Raw genomic sequence first — 14,688 nt, forward strand, 5'->3', positions numbered from 1 at the left:
TTTTTTCATATATCGTCGAGTAGAATCCTTGTACACATTTATAGACAGTGGCGTCGATAAACGGAAACTAATGAATACGCAAATTGCCATGCTAGCGCCAAAGGTGCGATATTTTGGTGTTTTGGGGGGGGGGGGAGGGAGGGTGTTCGACAATCTCCTACGAGAAAAAAAATATTACGATTTAGAATGGCTACGATGAGTTTAACGATGCATTTTGATGAATTTGCGAGCGCCGAAACCGCGAGTATTTGGTGTTTGAGGGGTCCAGGGGGTCTCCCCCGGGAAATACATTACGATTTAGAATTTTACTATGCGTTTGATGAATGTGGGAGCGCCTGAAGGCGCGAGATTTGGGTGTTTGAGGAGGTCCGAGGGTCTCCCCCCCCCCCGGGTAAAAATATTAGATTTAGAATGGTTGTGATGAGTTTTACAATATATCTTAAAGATTTTAAAGCATTCTTAACATAATACTTTTTGTTTTATTTAAAGTTACCTGCATTAATAATTGGTAATTGTGAATGCCGTCATATCTATGCAACTCGATCTGAACATACTGGCTTCACACCATCGGTACATTGTTGTTACTTTAACACAAAATAATAATGAATTAATTGTTTTGCTAAGTCATATAAACAGATGAATCTTTTAAGAGACATTTTTTAAAATAGTACGTAGAACCCTCTGATTGACATTTTAAGTCTAGTTCACGAAAATGTGCAGGAGGACCATTTTTTCTTTCAAATGTGCAATTTTAGAACATTTCAGTCGGCGAAAACAAGAAATATTTGCCCTCGTCCTGGGAAACGGGGAGGCGTTTGCCCCCCCCCCCCCCGACCCCCTCCAACCCCGCCCCCACCTCCCACAACCGCTTCCTACGCCCCTGTATCTACATTGTCAAGTAAAACAGCATAGTTCTATGAAGCTTTAGAGTATTTGATGGAAATATGACAAGAAGTGAGAGGTATTTTCACCCGTTAATTATGTATATATTATACATGAATACAGGTGTACATGTACATTATTAAGCAAACATATATGTACATAGGTCTACAATGTATATGTAAGGTATATTTTTGCTTTGAATACATAAAAGTACACATAAAATTTAGATATATAGTTAGGCTGATTTTTTTAAAGTAAATCAGATGTAAAAAAGTTATATAACTAGTGACATATAGTGGAATGTCCATTAGACGGATAGAGACTATAACTAGGTATATATAGGGAATGTCCATTAGACGGATAGACACTATAACTAAGGATATATAGGGAATTTCCATTAGAAGGATATATATTTATAGCTAGGGCTATATAAGGAAAGTCCATTAGACGGACAAAGACTATAACTAGAGATATATAGGGAATGCCCATTAGACGGATAGACATTATAACTAAGGATATACAATGTATACGGAATATCAAATATTGATATAATGATAAAAGAAATACACGTACTTACTTAGTCCGCTAAACATGCCTATATTATTAGTTTTTCGTCATTTTTTCCTTATTATAAAGTCTATATATTAGGCCATTTTTTTAAAAGCCTAATAATATTGGTAGGTTTAGCGGAATAGTACATAATATCATGACAAATGAAAATAAAATAATGGCAGAAGCAAGTATAAAACCATATAATATAATGAAAACCCTTCTTTATGGCTACAAAAACCTGTACAGTATAGGATTATTTACACTTAGAAACTCTTCACAAAACTTTTGCATACGTTTCAACGTTTATTAGATTAACACAGTAATCAGGAACCTGTAGTCGATAAATTTGTGTTTTCAGTCGATAGTAGATATGTCCATTAGACAGATGAGATTTCCTTCGATCGGATGTTTGGAATGTTCACGCGTCGCGCATGCACATAGGGGTTGTTTACACTCGCCGAAAGATAATAATATGAAATAGTGACTAGGTCGGTCCTATTTATTTTCAGTTTTTCTCCATTTTGAACAAAATTGTTATACAAACTTTTAAATATTGTTATTACCACAAAGTACACAACTTTTACAATTAATTTTAGTCCTATAATTCTTTTTATCTTTTATTACATGATTTTTTAGCGATTTAGTCCCTTTAACCCTGCCGATACAGTTTAGATTTAGTAAAAATTATAATAGATATTTATAAAAAAAATTATAAATATAATATTAAATTACGATGCAAAAAAAATCAAAAAAAAAAATCAGAAAAACTAAAAATCTGCTTTGCCTTCAGCTAGAATTCTTACCTAAATCCTGACTTTCGTCCAACAGTATTGAAAACAATTTGGAATCCACAATTTTCGCTAGTTGTTTATCTTGGATCACCTCTGCAATTGTTTGTTGAATACCAGTTACAGTGTCCCAACTTAAGTTTTGATAATCAATCTGTAATCCATTCACTCTTTGTAAAGTGAGCATAGAATTGACTTTATCCGAAGGTAATTCCTCTTTTGAGGTAAAATATACAGTTCTAAATACAATTTTGTCTGTATTGTTCTTCTCGGAATGTTCTTTAGTCAACTCCTCCGAAGTTAGTTTTCGTTTTTACTGCAGTGTTTCTCCGTTGCAGACACGTGGTCTGAACTCGTTTCATGTCTTGTGATTGAACTTTTCTGAACATTTTGACAACCTGTGGTGAACGATTTTTTAATTTCCCGTCAATACACCACTCACAATACAGCGTAAGAGATCGAGTGTTAGATTTCAATACCTTTGAAGTATGGTCACTTTCTTTTAACGCGTAACAATGGGTGTAGTCTTTGCCTCAATTTTATCATCTTTGACATTAAGGTGTTTCTGCGTTTGCTTTGTCACTTCATCTAAAATTTCTCCGATTGTTGCCTCGGCTATTTCAAAAGCCAATGATTTCGATTTTTTGACAAAACCGAAAGATAACAGAGATATGTTGAATTTTTTGCCGTTTGATGCATATGCTCTGTGTACATCTGTGTACAAGACGCTTGTACGAATAGACTCTATATATGTGAAACAAACGCGCGATTGACGCAAACTAATTAATTCGGAACTTCTCGGATGTGAAACATTACAATGTAAAGCTACATCCAAGGCGTTCCGATTCAACTAAACTCCAATATCATTTCCGGATCATATACGCGCTCGTAACAATATGATGCGTAATACAAAGTATTGTATGCGTAATAAGTACGCGTTCATTTATTTTTGGGGGGTAATTGGCGTATTTTAATGCGTATTTTACGCGTGTACGCAGCTTAATTGGAGCACTGTATTATAGCTCTATATTATCATTATATTTTGTAATCTTATGTCGATAAATTTTGTATGTTTTCCCTTTCAATATAACGCAGTTGTCGATAAACAAAAGACACAACTCCCAGTGACAGATCAAGGAAGGAAACTCACGATCGTACTCAAAACTATTAACTTTTACTGCGCAATGATATCAGATATAGTTCGTCAATGCAACCAACACAAAAAACTTTATAAGCGTTATAAGACATTTCTTTTGCAATTACCTTACTAACATTTGATTACAATAATCGATCGGTAGCATGAATTTCCTAAAATTTAGATAAACATACACAATCCAAAATCCACCGAAAGTCTGCCGCGGAGGAAGACAGCGAAGAAGGCGTTGTTCGTGATTTTCGGGAGACCACTGATCTCGGATTAACACAACTATCATAGAGTCCCAACTGAACACTTAAAACACTCCGTGGTGTATTTGTATGTACAAATTCATTGTTCGTGGTTTTGAATATTGGGGTTTTATGATTTTTCCATACCATCAAGTATTACGTGAAATGAACAAAACAACTTTTAATTTTCATCGTGGAGTGGTTTCATTGTTTTGATGTGCACAGGCTCACCGAGCGTACCTAAGAATGCTGTTTCACAGCATCAAAAATCTTTTAAGTTCTCAGGTTTGATGGAAGCAAATACACTTCATAGATTAAAAAGTCAAATTTATAAAATCACTGACCGACTTGAAGGGCCTGTATATTAGTGTTTATATGTCTTTGTGTCATTCTAAACGAACTCATGTGACCGTTAAGGCCCATGGGCCTCTTGTTTCTTCCTAATTGTGTCCTGCAGGTAGGGCGTTAATTAATCAAACAATCAAAAATCTTCCTAACTTCTCCGTTGACTGTACTGACGTTGAGCGTTCGGCTCTGTCAGAATGCACAGGGTTTCTCCACTGGCCGAGACACACAATACAAATGGTAGTTTTGCTCCTGCTTAGCTTTCGGATAAAGGGAGTGGGACGAGTGGTTTATCCGTTGTCAGTATAATTTGACTGGGTGGGGTGTGCTGTCCAGTGTCTCTGGCAGGGTATGCTTCTGTGACATAACACTATAAGATGGAAGAAGTTTCCACTATTCCAAAGAGACACCACACGAACATGTAGCAGCCTCCCACAATATACAGACATTCACACAAACACATTGCATACATGAGAGGTCGTCCTTAAATGACTCTAGCTGTTAATAGGAGTAAATAATGGTGATGGTTCCATACTACAGAGACACTACATCATCTAATTCTCAAAGAATAAGAAGCAAGCCATAGTATCTAGCAAATCTGTACAGCTTTCAAGTCGGCATTATCACTAAGAAGTGAAAAAAAAACTCCGAAAATATTGTGATTACTTCTACATCAAGTTTCTGACTAGGGTTGTTAATACAGAAGGAACTGATTGTTTACGCCTTTACTCTTTACACTAGAGAGTACAAGATTCTGACATAACATGTCCTACTTACAAATAAGACAAGATGACAACCCTGTACCTGTCCTATGATCAGCCTTAGACCCAGACTTCATCTTATCACTTATTTAGGTTAGGTTCCCTGGCTGACAGAATATATTAGTTTCTGTGCAACTGTTTTGTTTTCAGAACTGTTTTTGACAAATGAGCCTTTGTGGTTGATGGCGTTATAATTAGCAATTGTAGCTGTTTCACTTTGTTTCAACATTTATCTCGACTAAATAAAATCTAAGTTTGTTTAAACAACGTCAGAACTCTTCAATCAATAATAATTGTCTCAGTATTTCAACATTTGCATTGATTTCTAGAATCACACTAACTATCAAATAATTGCTTTTTTTGTTCATCTTTCCTTCAATAGCCTCAGGAACTAATTAACAAGCTTTCAAAATAGCTAACTGAACAACTTTGTAATTTGAAACATCATCTACTGACAGAGAAGAATACCTTTAGCTTTATCAATCGAGATACTTTGAAGACATATTGTAAACTAACTGCAAGGGGAACTAACCGAATGTTTTACTGCCATCGAAACCTGTTTTCTTGAGTGTCCAGAGCAGTTTATTCCAATCAATTTGTGTATCTACCAATTATCTTTGTCTCTATTTTTAGTTCTCAATCTCTCCCAATCTCCCCTTTTCCATTCCTTTTTAGTTCCTCTTTCTCTAAATTCCATTTCTATTTTATTTATTTCCTTCTCTAATTGTTTCATATTCAAGTTTTATTTGTCAGATTTGAATTACCTAAGTGGCTATTTGCACTAAGGAAATTTTTCATTTTCATCAAAAGGATTGAATTCCAAATATCAGCTTTTCTCATATTTTTTTCTTGTAGTTTCCCCATAGCAGGAAATCCTTCAAACTAACTTCAATAAGAATATCCAGGTTTGGTACTTGTTCTAACTACATGGTTGTCATGTCGATGACGTCATATGGTACGGAAGCAGTTCTGCTTTACTGTTAAAGAAGTAAAACGTGCCTGGTCAGACGAACATAAGTCTGAGAAACTGAAAGTGTCTTCAGCGACCCTTTTAAATGCATTAGAAATATGAAAAACAAAAATCAAAGAATTCTGAGACGTGGAGTTTGACATTGCAGGATACAATTTTGACATAAAAAACAACAAATGCATACGTTTGCGGTTGTAACTCATATTGACCTCAACAAACGCTCATACTTAATAATCAGTTGCGTGTTAATTACCCGCTCCATCAAACCCCAGATGCAGAGTTAAATGATCATTTAAACAACCGCTCCGTACATCGCCCACGTCTTACAGTCGGTGGATGGATTCCTAATTGGTTTTGCTGTCACCATACTACCGATCACAAAAGACATCATCATGATTATTAACCTTTAACTGACATTTACTGATATGACATAATGATCACCCCAATATTCGGGGGTTAGACTCCTGATGCTACTTCCTCGGATCCATTCCTCTAATAACGTCAAACAGATCAAGAACTGGACAGTTCCGCCGATCGGCTACTTTTAAAGTTTGCCAAAATTACTAGCCATCCACTTCACAGTTACATGAAAGTGCCTTCGTGACAAAGGTGTCTGACACTCAACCCGGACGACTCTAAGCCTCTGGTTTCTGATATCAACAATCGACTCCCTATGTCTGAATCACAGGGGCCAATTGGTTAATGTGTCTGCCATTCAAATGTCAACTATTCACTATCATAGAACAAACGTAATCCGGCTAACACAGAACAAACGTAATCCGGCTAACACAGAACAAACGTAATCCGGCTAACACAGAACAAACGTAATCCGGCTAACACAGAACAAACGTAATCCGGCTAACACAGAACAAACGTAATCCGGCTAACACAGAACAATCGTAATCCGGCTAACACAGAACAAACGTAATCCGGCTAACACAGAACAAACGTAATCCGGCTAACACAGAACAATCGTAATCCGGCTAACACAGAACAAACGTAATCGGCTCGTAATCCGGCTAACACAGAACAAACGTAATCCGGCTAACACAGAACAATCGTAATCCGGCTAACACAGAACAAACGTAATCCGGCTAACACAGAACAAACGTAATCCGGCTAACACAGAACAATCGTAATCCGGCTAACACAGAACAAACGTAATCCGGCTAACACAGAACAAACGTAATCCGGCTAACACAGAACAAACGTAATCCGGCTAACACAGAACAAACGTAATCCGGCTAACACAGAACAAACGTAATCCGGCTAACACAGAACAAACGTAATCCGGCTAACACAGAACAAACGTAATCCGGCTAACACAGAACAAACGTAATCCGGCTAACACAGAACAATCGTAATCCGGCTAACACAGAACAAACGTAATCCGGCTAACACAGAACAAACGTAATCCGGCTAACACAGAACAAACGTAATCCGGCTAACACAGAACAAACGTAATCCGGCTAACACAGAACAAACGTAATCCGGCTAACACAGAACAAACGTAATCCGGCTAACACAGAACAAACGTAATCCGGCTAACACAGAACAAACGTAATCCGGCTAACACAGAACAAACGTAATCCGGCTAACACAGAACAAACGTAATCCGGCTAATACATACCTTTATTTTCTTATTAGGCTGCTGCCAATAATGAGTGATTATTGAGTTTGTATAGAGTTCCATGGTCGATCTTCTGGAGTACTAGTCTTACATTTAACACTGATCAACTCATATTGAGATGACTTTTATTAACTTCCGCTAACGTATATATGTATTACTAGTAATGGAAATTCGGGAAAGCTGGTATTTTCGAAACACGTCAGAAATGACAAAGCTACCTACGCATGGTAAATTGCCAATAACCGGTATCACCGTTACCATATTCATCCATTTGGCAGAACAAGTATCCTGTACTTCAAGTACTTCAACAATAGTTCACACAACCACATTACGTCGTACACTCAGTAAAATATCGTTAATTAACGTTCTTGACAAATAGGCTGACCACTGACCAGTGACCTCTCATGTTATGGGAGTAATCCTACATATAATGACCAATTTTACACGCAAAATACAACAAAACAGCATCGCCATGTGATTATATGGAATTTCATTAATGATTCCCCTCCAACGAACTATTAAAGGCGCGTTTCATTATAATGATCACCTTATTTAGCTATGCAATCTCTGAAATGTGACGAAATTGACGTTATTTGTGTGATAGTGATAGGCAGGTGGTTTACCTAAATTACGCGCGTGGGGTATGGTGTCATATTGTTGCTATAGAAACATCAATTTTCTATCTGGTGGATCAGGTTTGACAGCAGCAGCAAACTGCTATTGACATTTAACAGAAGCGAAGGTAGCATGTGAATTGATGAGCGTTTGTAAATAAATTCTGTATTAATGAACTTATATACGGCAGTGATAGCCAAGTAGGAGTCATAAGCGATCACGAGGAAGTCCGCGCGACAAGTGTCCGGGAATTTTCTTTCTGATCACGATAATCGTGCACTATGTAATGGGCTACTAAAGTCTTTAAATGTCATTACAAGAACTATGATAACAGAAGTAGTCAGACATTTTACCCGTATTTTAACGTGATAAATATCCAGTAGTATAGAAGCAACATCATACAAACGTCGTAGAGGTTACATCGTCCACACTTAAACTTACCATTATCATCTATTGCATCATACTAAAGGTCACCCAAATCAATATATCCTCTACAGCTTATCATTTCTATGGCATTTTTTTCTCTGGAAAAGTTAAAAAAAAAGAGCAAGTCGCTAATATTACAGTATTTTAAAACCGCTTTGTAACGAATTTGACCAATGCACTTTTATATTCTGCCCACTGAATAGAATGTCGAATGTGTGCTTTTTTGGTGCATGTTGTTGCAGAAGGGAAAGGCCAAACTATGTACATATTATGTACCGCATCAATTATATATGTCAAAAGACAATGCAAAAACATTTACAGGTCATTAAACTATAACCTTTACAGGTCATCAGATTATAACCTCTACAGGTCATTAGACTATAACCTTTAAAGGTCATTAGACTATAACCTTTAAAGGTCATTAGACTATAACCTTTACAGGTCATCAGATTATAACCTTTACAGGTCATTAGACTATAACCTTTACAGGTCATTAGACTATAACCTTTACAGGTCATCAGATTATAACCTTTACAGGTCATTAGACTATAACCTTTACAGGTCATTAGACTATAACCTTTACAGGTCATTAGACTATAACCTTAACTGGTCATTAGACTATAACCTTTACAGGTCATTAGACTATAACCTTTACAGGTCATTAGATTATAACCTCTACAGGTCATTAGATTATAACCTCTACAGGTCATAAGATTATAACCTTTACAGGTCATCAGATTATAACCTTTACTGATCATCAGATTATAACCTTTACAGGTCATTAAACTATAACCTTTACAGGTGATTAGACTATAACCTTTACAGGTCATCAGATTATAACCTCTACAGGTCATTAAACAATAACCTTTACAAGTCATAAGACTATAACCTTTACAGGTCATAATACTATAACTTTTACAGGTCATCAGATTATAACCTTTACAGGTCGTAAGATTTTAACCTCTACAGGTCATTAGATTATAAATTTTACAGGTCATTAGATTATAAACTTTACAGGTCATTAGACTATAACCTTTACAAGTCAATAGACTATAACCTTTACAAGTCAATAAACTATAACCTTTAAGGTCATTAGACTATAACCTTTACAGGTCATTAGACTATAACCTTTAAGGTCATTAGACTATAACCTTTAGAGGTCATCAGACTATAACCTTAACTAGTCAAAAGACGTTAACCTTTACAGGTCATTAGACTATAACCTTTACAGGTCATTAAACTATAACCTTTAAGGTCATTAGACTATAACCTTTACAGGTCATCAGACTATAACCTTAACTGGTTAATAGACTATAACCTCTACAGGTCATTAGACTATAACATTTACAGGTCATCACACTATAACCTTAACTGGTCAATAGACTATAACCTTAACTGGTCATTAGACTATAACCTTTACAGGTCATTATACTATAACCTTTAAGGTCATTAGACTATAACCTTTACGGGTCATTAGACTATAACCTTTACAGGTCATTAGACTATAACCTTTATACGTCATTAGACTATAACCTTAACTGGTCATTAGACTATAACCTTTATAGGTCATTAGACTATAACCTTTACAGGTCATTAGACTATAACCTTTACAGGTCATTAGACTATAACCTTAACTGGTCAATAGACTATAACCTTAACTGGTCATTAGACTATAACCTTTACAGGTCATTAGACTATAACCTTTACAGGTCATTAGACTATAACCTTAACTGGTCATTAGACTATAACCTTTACAGGTCATTAGACTATAACCTTTACAGGTCATTAGACTATAACCTTTACAGGTCATTAGACTATAACCTCTACAGGTCATTAGACTATAACCTTTACAGGTCATCAGACTATAACCTTAACTGGTCAATAGACTATAACCTTTACAGGTCATCAGACTATAACCTTTACAGGTCATTAGACTATAACCTTTACAGGTCATTAGATTATAACCTCTACAGGTCATTAGACTATAACCTTTACAGGTCATTAGACTATAACCTTAACTGGTCAATAGACTATAACCTTTACAGGTCATTAGACTATAACCTTTACAGGTCATTAGACTATAACCTTTACAGGTCATTAGACTATAACCTTTACAGGTCATTAGACTATAACCTTTACAGGTCATTAGACTATAACCTTTACAGGTCATTAGACTATAACCTTAACTGGTCATCAGACTATAACCTTCACTGGTCAATAGACTATGCCCTTTACAGGTCATCAGACTATAACCTTAACTGGTCAATAGACTATAACCTTTACAGGTCATCAGATTATAACCTCTACAGGTCATCAGACTATAACCTCTACAGGTCATTAGATTATAACCTCTACAGGTCATTAGACTATAACCTTAACTGGTCATTAGGACAGGTCATTAGACTATAACCTTTACAGGTCATCAGACTATAACCTTAACAGGTCAATAGACTATAACCTTAACAGGTCATTAGACTATAACCTTTACAGGTCATTAGACTATAACCTTTACAGGTCATCAGATTTTAACCTTTACAGGTCATTAGATTATAACCTTTACAGGTCATTAGACTATAACCTTTACAGGTCAATAGACTATAACCTTTACAGGTCATTAGACTATAACCTTTACAGGTCATTAGACTATAACCTTTACAGGTCATTAGACTATAACCTTTACAGGTCATTAGACTATAACCTTTACAGGTCAATAGACTATAACCTTTACAGGTCATTAGACTATAACCTTTACAGGTCATTAGACTATAACCTTTACAGGTCATTAGACTATAACCTTTACAGGTCATTAGATTATAACCTTTACAGGTCATTAGACTATAACCTTTACAGGTCATTAGACTATAACCTTTACAGGTCATCAGATTATAACCTTTACAGGTCATTAGACTATAACCTTTACAGGTCATTAGACTATAACCTTTACAGGTCATTAGACTATAACCTTTACAGGTCATTAGACTATAACCTTTACAGGTCATTAGACTATAACCTTTACAGGTCATCAGACTATAACCTTAACTGGTCAATAGACTATAACCTTCACAGTTCAATAGACTATAACCTTTACAGGTCATTAAACTATAACCTTTCAGGTCATTAGACTATAACCTTTACAGGTCATCAGACAATAACCTTAACTGGTCATCAGACTATAACCTCTACAGGTCATTAGACTATAACCTTTACAGGTCATTAGACTATAACCTTTACAGGTCATTAGACTATAACCTTTACAGGTCATTAGACTATAACCTTTACAGGTCATTAGACTATAACCTTTACAGGTCATCAGATTATAACCTCTACAGGTCATTAGACTATAACCTTTATACGTCATTAGACTATAACCTTAACAGGTCATTAAAATATAACCTTTACACGTCATCAGACTATGACCTTTACAGGTCATTAAACTTTAACTCTTACAGGTCATAAAACTATAACCTTTACAGGTCATTAGACTATAACCTTTACAGGTCATAAGACTATAACCTTTACAGGTCATCAGATTATAACCTCTACCGTTCATTAGACTATAACCTTTACATGTCATTAGACTATAACCTCTACAGGTCATCAGATTATAACCTCTACAGGTCATAAGACTATAACCTTTACAGGTCATCAAATTATAACCTTTACAGGTCATTAGACTATAACCTTTACAGGTCATTAGACTATAACCTTTACAGGTCATTAGATTATAACCTTTACAGGTCATTAGACTATAACCTTTACAGGTCATTAGACTATAACCTTTACAGGTCATTAGACTATAACCTTTACAGGTCATTAGACTATAACCTTTACAGGTCATTAGACTATAACCTTTACTGGTCATTAGACTATAACCTTAACTGGTCATTAGACTATAACCTTTACAGGTCATTAGACTATAACCTTTACAGGTCATTAGACTATAACCTTTACAGGTCATTAGACTATAACCTTTACAGGTCATTAGACTATAACCTTTACAGGTCATTAGACTATACCTTAAGGTCATAGACTATTTACAGGTCATTAGACTATAACCTTTACAGGTCATTAGACTATAACCTTTACAGGTCATTAGACTATAACCTTTACAGGTCATTACTATAACCTTTACAGGTCATTAGACTATAACCTTTATAGGTCATTAGACTATAACCTTAACTGGTCATTAGACTACGTATAACCTTTATAGGTCATTAGACTATAACCTTTATAGGTCATTAGACTATAACCTTACAGGTCATTAGACTATAACCTTTATACGTCATTAGACTATAACCTTAACTGGTCAATAGACTATAACCTTTACAGGTCATTAGACTATAACCTTACAGGTCATTAGACTATAACCTTTACAGGTCATCAGACTATAACCTTAACTGGTCATTAGACTATAACCTTTACAGGTCATTAGACTATAACCTTAACTGGTCAATAGACTATAACCTTTACAGGTCATTAGACTATAACCTTTACAGGTCATCAGACTATAACCTTTACTGGTCATTAGACTATAACCTTTACAGGTCATAAGACTATAACCTCTACAGGTCATTAGACTATAACCTTTACAGGTCATTAGACTATAACCTTTACAGGTCATTAGACTATAACCTCTACAGGTCATTAGACTATAACCTTTACAGGTCATCAGACTATAACCTTAACTGGTCAATAGACTATAACCTTTACAGGTCATTAGACTATAACCTTTACAGGTCATTAGACTATAACCTTTACAGGTCATTAGACTATAACCTTTACAGGTCATAGACTATAACCTTTACAGGTCATTAGACTATAACCTTTACAGGTCATAGACTATAACCTTTACAGGTCATTAGACTATAACCTTTACAGGTCATTAGACTATAACCTTTACAGGTATCATCTAGACTATAACCTTTACAGGTCATTAGACTATAACCTTTACAGGTCATAAGACTATAACCTTTACAGGTCATTAGACTATAACCTTTACAGGTCATTAGACTATAACCTTTACAGGTCATTAGATTATAACCTTTACAGGTCATTAGACTATAACCTTTACAGGTCATTAGACTATAACCTTTACAGGTCATAGACTATAACCTTTACAGGTCATCAGACTATAACCTTTACAGGTCATCAAATTATAACCTCTACAGGTCATTAGACTATAACCTTTACAGGTCATAGACTATAACCTTTACAGGTCATTAGACTATAACCTTTACAGGTCATTAGACTATAACCTTTACAGGTCATTAGACTATAACCTTTACAGGTCATTAGATATTATAACTTACAGGTCATAGACTATAACCTTTACAGGTCATTAGACTATAACCTTTACAGGTCATTAGACTATAACCTTTACAGGTCATTAGACTATAACCTTTACAGGTCATTAAACTATAACCTTTACTGGTCATTAAACTATAACCTTTACAGGTCAATAGACTATAACCTTTACAGGTCATTAGACTATAACCTTTACAGGTCATTAGACTATAACCTTTACAGGTCATTAGACTATAACCTTTACAGGTCATTAGACTATAACCTTTACAGGTCATTAGACTATAACCTTTACAGGTCATTAGACTATAACCTTTACAGGTCATTAGACTATAACCTTTACAGGTCATCAGACTATAACCTTTACAGGTCAATAGACTATAACCTTACAGGTCATTAGACTATAACCTTTACAGGTCATTAGACTATAACCTTTAAGGTCATTAGACTATAACCTTTACAGGTCATTAGACTATAACCTTTACAGGTCATTAGACTATAACCTTTACAGGTCATTAGACTATAACCTTTACAGGTCATTAGACTATAACCTTTACAGGTCATTAGACTATAACCTTTACAGGTCATTAGACTATAACCTTTACAGGTCATTAGACTATAACCTTTACAGGTCATTAGACTATAACCTTTACAGGTCATTAGACTATAACCTTTACAGGTCATCAGACTATAACCTTTACAGGTCATTAGACTATAACCTTTAAGGTCATTAGACTATAACCTTAACTGGTCATTAGACTATAACCTTTACTGGTCATTAGACTATAACCTTGGTCATAGACTATAACCTTTACTGGTCATTAGACTATAACCTTTACAGGTCATTAGACTATAACCTTTACAGGTCATTAGACTATAACCTTTACAGGTCATCAGATTATAACCTTTACAGGTCATTAGACTATAACCTTTAAGGTCATTAGACTATAATCTTTACAGGTCATTAGACTATAACCTTAACTGGTCATTAGACTATAACCTTTACATAGTCATTAGACTATAACCTTACAG

Source organism: Argopecten irradians, chromosome 2 (assembly GCF_041381155.1).
Source record: "Argopecten irradians isolate NY chromosome 2, Ai_NY, whole genome shotgun sequence".
NCBI classification, from domain to species: domain Eukaryota; kingdom Metazoa; phylum Mollusca; class Bivalvia; order Pectinida; family Pectinidae; genus Argopecten; species Argopecten irradians.